This window comes from Bison bison, unplaced genomic scaffold (assembly GCF_000754665.1).
Source record: "Bison bison bison isolate TAMUID 2011002044 unplaced genomic scaffold, Bison_UMD1.0 scf7180017864383, whole genome shotgun sequence".
In the NCBI taxonomy this organism is placed as follows: Eukaryota; Metazoa; Chordata; class Mammalia; order Artiodactyla; family Bovidae; genus Bison; species Bison bison.
Genome location: NW_011494955.1, coordinates 605,745 through 611,668, shown reverse-complemented (window position 1 = coordinate 611,668; position 5,924 = coordinate 605,745). Strand labels below are relative to the sequence as shown.

The 5,924-nt window shown below is 47.1% G+C and overlaps 1 pseudogene; it reads left to right on the top strand.

Moving 5' to 3' along the window:
* The first annotated feature begins 2,436 nt into the window (after nucleotides 1–2,436).
* On the top strand, nucleotides 2,437–3,347 carry LOC105001646 (annotated as a pseudogene).
* The last annotated feature ends 2,577 nt before the right edge of the window (nucleotides 3,348–5,924 follow it).

Below are 5,924 nucleotides of genomic sequence, written 5' to 3'. Positions count from 1 at the left end.
AGGGCTTCAGTGGTTGTGGCACAGGGCTTAATTGCTCCATGGCATGTGGGCTCTTCCTGGATTAGGGATGGAATCTCTGTGTCCTGCATTGGCAGGTGGCTCCTTTACCACTGAGCCACCAGGAAAGCCCAGGCATGGACTTTAGATGGCATCTATCTCCCAACCCACTCATCGTTGCTGTGGGCTGATACAGTGCTCGCTGGGGGTGGTCAGGAGACAGCGAGGTCCAGTGGTGCCAGTGCCTGGTACTCCTGTGACCTGGCAACCTGGGGACATGAGGGAGCAGGACATTGCTACGGGTGGGCAGCGTGGGGATGCTCAGTGGAGATAATTCTCATGGACCTTGTGTCCCGTCTGAGGATGTGTTGGTGTGCTTCTCCCTGGAAGAATGGAGGCTCCTTGGTGAGGCCCAGAGGCTCCTGTATGGGAATGTGATGCTGGAGATCTTGGCACTTTTAGCCTCCCTGGGTAAGGCCCTCACACCAACCCCATCTCTTTTTTCCTTTTCCCCAGGGTCCACCCTGTCCTTCCCACACTGCTTTCTTGCTGTGTCTCCTGGAGGAGATGCCAGGGCTGAGCTCTGTGGCATGTCCTCACTTCTTACTGAGCAGCCCCAAAGCCACACAAGCCGAGGTTTAAGGGATCACAAGGCATGGTCGGCCCAGTGGAGCCCATTAATTATAGTTGCTTTCTGGGCTGATGAATCTGTCCAGAGTTATGACACCTCTGTGCCCAAGGTTCTGGCCCCTTGCTCCAGGTGACATTTTTCTGAAACTCCGTCCTATCAGAGTTTCAAGCACTCATATAGTCACTACTTAATGGAGACTCTGGATGGTTCCTTCACAGTTCTTTTCATAATTATTATTATTATTTTGAGCATGCAGTGCAGCATGTGGGATCTTAGTTCCCCCACCAGGGATCAAACCTGAGCCCCTGCATTGGAAGTGCAGAGTCTTAACCACTGGACCATCAGAAAGTCCCAGTGATAATTATTATTTTTTAACTGGTAGTCTGTCACAAGATGGGTTCCTCTGAGCCTGTACTCACCTGTCTTGGGTTTCCCTTAGGAATCATACCCACCAGATCACACTTCATCATGTAGCTGGAGCAGAGGGAGGAGCCCTGGATGCCTGCCCAGGTGGAGATGACTCCAGCCACAGAGAAAGAGCCTCATATGGAACGTGGTGTGTGGACACAGAGAAGAGTGGGATGTCAAAGTTGGGTTCAAATACAGAAATATCAACTGTTCTAGCCAGTGTTTGATTTCAAGTCTTATGTAGGTAGCTCTGCATTTTAAAAATCCACTTGCACTGCGGGAGACACAGGTTTAATCCCTGGGTTGGGAAGATTGCCAAGAAAAGGGCATGGCAACCCACTCCAGTATTCTTGCCTAGGAAGTCCCATGGACAGAGGAGCCTGGTGGGCTGTAGTCCATGGGGTCACAAATAGTTGGACATGACTGAAGTGACTGAGCATGCACACACGTGGCCACACAGCAAATCTACCTATTCTTCCCCATATTCTGGGCACTGTGACTTACTTCTAGTCTGACTTCTGGACCCTAGCATCTTCCTTGCACCCACTACTCCTTACTGCTCAGCCTGCATTCGTCTACAGCATTGGCCTGCAGTGCATGTCTCATGAGAGGTGCACATATGCTTCAGTCATCTTTGAACACCAGCTACTCACTTGTAACTGGAGTTTTCTGGACCTGGACATGCCTTTCTCCCTAGCACTCACCTTCCCCGATAACCAACCTCCTCCTGGAAGCTGTTTGTTGAACCCTGTACTCATGTCCTTGCTGTCAGGAGGCCTCCCCCACTCTTTGACATTCAGAGGCCCCACACTGCACAGCAACCCCTTCCCCAACCTGTCCCACCTCACTCTCCTGTGAATAGTCCCATGGACTTACCCTGGGTGTGTCAGATATGTTTATGGTGGGGTTGTCCCCTCCCTGAAAGTCAACATGTGTCTCATCAGGCACTCTGCTGGTTGCAGATCATTGCCATGGAGTGGAGGCTGAGGCTGCTTCCTCCAAGCAGACTGTTTCTTTAGAAGGAATGTCACCATTTAGGACTCCTGTGGCAGGTCTGAAGACCCAGCCATATGACATGTCTGGCCCAGTATCAAAAGACATCTTTCATCCTATGGAATAACCAGGAGGGGAAAGCCAGGCAGAAGCCACACAAGTGTGAGGCCTATGGGAGACAGTTCTGGTTCAGTGCAGACCTCCATCAGCACCAGAAACACAGTGGAGAGAAATTCTCCACAGCACAATGGAGAGAAATTCTTCAGGAAGGATGAGACCAGGGACTCTGAAAAGCTACAGAATCTGTGTGATGGAGCAGATCTATGAATGCGGTGAAGGCAGAATGCACATGCCAGCCACCTCTGACCTTCAGCACTGGGTGTCTCATGACAGAATGAAGCCCCCACATGAGCACTAGGTGTGGGGGAGCCCTTGGTACTGGACAGAAGATTAAAAAATGCAGTGAATATGGGAAAGCATTCACCTAGAAACACACACTTGCTCAACACCAGAGAATCCACACTGGAGAGAGACCTCATGCGTGCAGCAAGTGTGGGAAATTCTTCAGCCAAAGCTGTGACCTTTTCAAACATCAGACCATACACACCGGTGAAAGGCCTTACAAATGCAATGAATGCATGAAATTTTTCAGACAGGTCTCTGGCCTGCTTGAACACAGGCGAGTTCACACAGAGAAAGGCTCTTTCAGTGCAATACCCGCAGAAAATTCTTTAGCAGCAAGTCAAACCTCATTCAACACCAGGAGGTTCACACAGGAGCAAGGCCATACATGTGCAGTGAATGTGGGAAAGTGTTCAACTGCAAACACACACTGATTCTGCACCAGAGAACTCACCCTGGAGAAAAGCCCTATGAGTGCAGCGAATGTGGGAAGACCTTCAGCCAAAGCTCCCACCTTAATGTACACTGGCAAGTCCACACAGTGATACAAGTGCAGGAAATGGGGGAAAGCCTTCAGTTGCATCTCTAAACTCATTCAGCACTGGAAAGTTCATTCTGGAGAAAAGCTTTATGAGTGTAGCAGGTGTGGGAAGGCCTTTGCTCAAAGGCCGAAACTTACTCAGCACTGGAAGGTTCACATGGGAGCAAGAGCTTATGTTTGCAGTGACTACGGGAAGAATTCAACTGCAAATGCATGCTTGCTCTCCACCAGAGGACTCATACTGGAGAAGAACCGTGAGAGTGCAGGGAATGTGGGAGATCTCTTAGCCAATGCTCCCAGCTTACTGTGCACTTGAGAATTCCTGGCAGTGCCTATGAGTACAGCAGACACAGGAAAGCCTTTGTTGTTCTCTAGTCACTAAGCTGTGTCTGACTCTTTGCAACCCCATGGACCATGGAGTTTCCCAGACAAGAATATTGGAGTGGGTTGCTATGTTCTCCTCCAGGGGATCTTCCCAACCCAGGATCGAACCCATATCTACTGCATTGGAAGGCAGATTCTTCACCACCAGGGAAGCAGGAAAGCCTTTTCCCAAAGACCAAAGTTGGACCATAAAGACTCCTGAGTGCCAAAGATGTGCCAGGTTTACCCGGACTCCTACAGCTACGCATACGACTGTTTACAGCCTCCCAACCGCGAGAGGCACGGGAAGCTTAAGATATTTAAATAGTATAGAGCCTCTCTGGGAGTTAGAAATCATCAGAATAGAACTAGTAGAAGATTTCATTGTTGAGCCAATGCTTGCTGTCAAGTTGCCACATCCCCTGTATTGTGTCCTTGGGAGTATATTAATTAATATAGTTGGTATATAGAAAAAATAAGCAGTGGCCTTGGTATTAACAACTTTAGACAATTAAGGTAATAAATTCTTTCCTTGTTGTAAGCCCACTGCACCTTTGCCCTATAGGAATGCAACTTTATCTAACACTTTCGAAGGATGCTGCCAAACTTTAAAATAATTACTCTTAAAAAAAACAAGTTTTCTGGTTAACTAACCTTTATCGGAACAGTTGTAAAATGTTAATAGGCCTTCTGGCCAGAAGATGATGTAAATCACCTAAAGCATTTGTATATGATAGATAAGGATCAAAGGCTGCTGACTTTGCATGATTTTACACCCCCTATTATCCTCTATGCACAACTTAAGGTATATAAGCTCCCTTTGAACATAAAGCTACGGGCCTTGCTCATCAGGCTTGGTCTCCCCGTGTAGTTCTTGCTTCCTTTTCTCTCCTTTTCTTCTCTGTTCTTCCTTCAGGATGACTGATTTGGAGCATGGGGGCTCTCTGAGACCACTTACTTGCCTGGGCTTCTAAGACTCACTCGAGAAGGTGCCTAAGGTGGGGTACCTTCAGCTATTCGAGAGGGCGCCTGCGGCCTCCGTGGTCAGAGCAAGTTCGGTGTCACAAACTTTATTGGTTTCCCACGTAACCCAGTCAGGTCAAGCCTCTCTCTCCCCTTTGCTGTCCTTTCGCCAACGCCGTCCTGCTGAGGATATCCCTGGATCCAACCAGGGCTGGACCCCGGTATTGTTTAATGTTAAAAAATCCTATGACAGTGATTTCCCTGGCAGTCCAGTGGTTAAGACTCAACGCTTTCAATTTGGTGGTCACAGGTTTGATGCCTGGTTGGGCCACACAGCGTGGCCTAAAATCCTGTGACAACACTAAGGTCAATTTGATTACTGATGGTAATGGTTAGGCAGTCTGGCTTGACTGTTACCAGAAAGGCATAAAAGTCTCTGCTGATATCTTCTGACTTGAGGCTTCCGAAAGCCAGGAGTCACCACCCAGATATCCATGGCTTAATCTGGAAGTGCATCACAACCCTGTGTGGATAACAGTCTGGGAAACTGCCTGGAGGTCTCTGACCCCCCAAGGTAATTCTGCATTTTCTTTGTCTTTTTATATCATATGCTATGCTTTATTATTATTATTATTCTTTGGCCATGCCAAAGGACATGCAGAATCTTAGTTCTCCCATCAGTCATTGAACCCACACACCTGCAGTGGAAGCCCAGAGTCGTTTTAATTGCTGGATTGCCTAGGAAGTCCCTCAGATTGAACTTCTTCTTTTATTTTTTTAATGTTATATATATTTTATTATTATTATTTATTTATTTACTTTATAATATTGTATTGGTTTTGCCATACATCAACATGCATCTGCCACGGGTGTACACGTGTTCCACATCCTGAACCCCGCTCCCACCTCCCTCCCCATACCATCCCTCTGGGTCATCCCAGTGCACCAGCCTCAAGCTTCCTGTATCCTGCATTGAACCTGGACTGGCGATTCGTTTCTTATATGATATTATACATGTTTTAATGCCATTCTCCCAAATCATCCCCCGCTTCCCTCTCCCACAGAGTCCAAAAGACTGTTCTATACATCTGTGTCTCTTTTGCTGTCTCACATACAGGGTTGTCATTACCATCTTTCTAAATTCCGTATATATGTGTTAGTATACTGTATTGGTGTTTTTCTTTCTGGCTTACTTCACTCTGTATAATCAGCTCCAGTTTCATCCACCTCATTAGAACTGATTCAAATATATTCTTTTTAATGGCTGAGTAATATTCCATTGTGTATATGTACCACAGCTTTCTTATCCATTCATCTGCTGATGGACATCTAGGTTGCTTCCATGTCCTGGCTATTATAAACAGTGCTGCAATGAACATTGGGGTACACGTGTCTCTTTCAGTTCTGGTTTCCTTGGTGTGTATGCCCAGCAGTGGGATTGCTGGGTTGTATGGCAGATCTATTTCCAGTTTTTTAAGGAATCTCCACACTGTTCTCTATAGTGGCTGTACTAGTTTGCATTCCCACCAACAGTGTAAGAGGGTTTCCTTTTCTCCACATCCTCTCCAGCATTTATTGCTTGTAGACTTTTGGATCACAGCCATTCTGACTGGCATGAAATGGTAC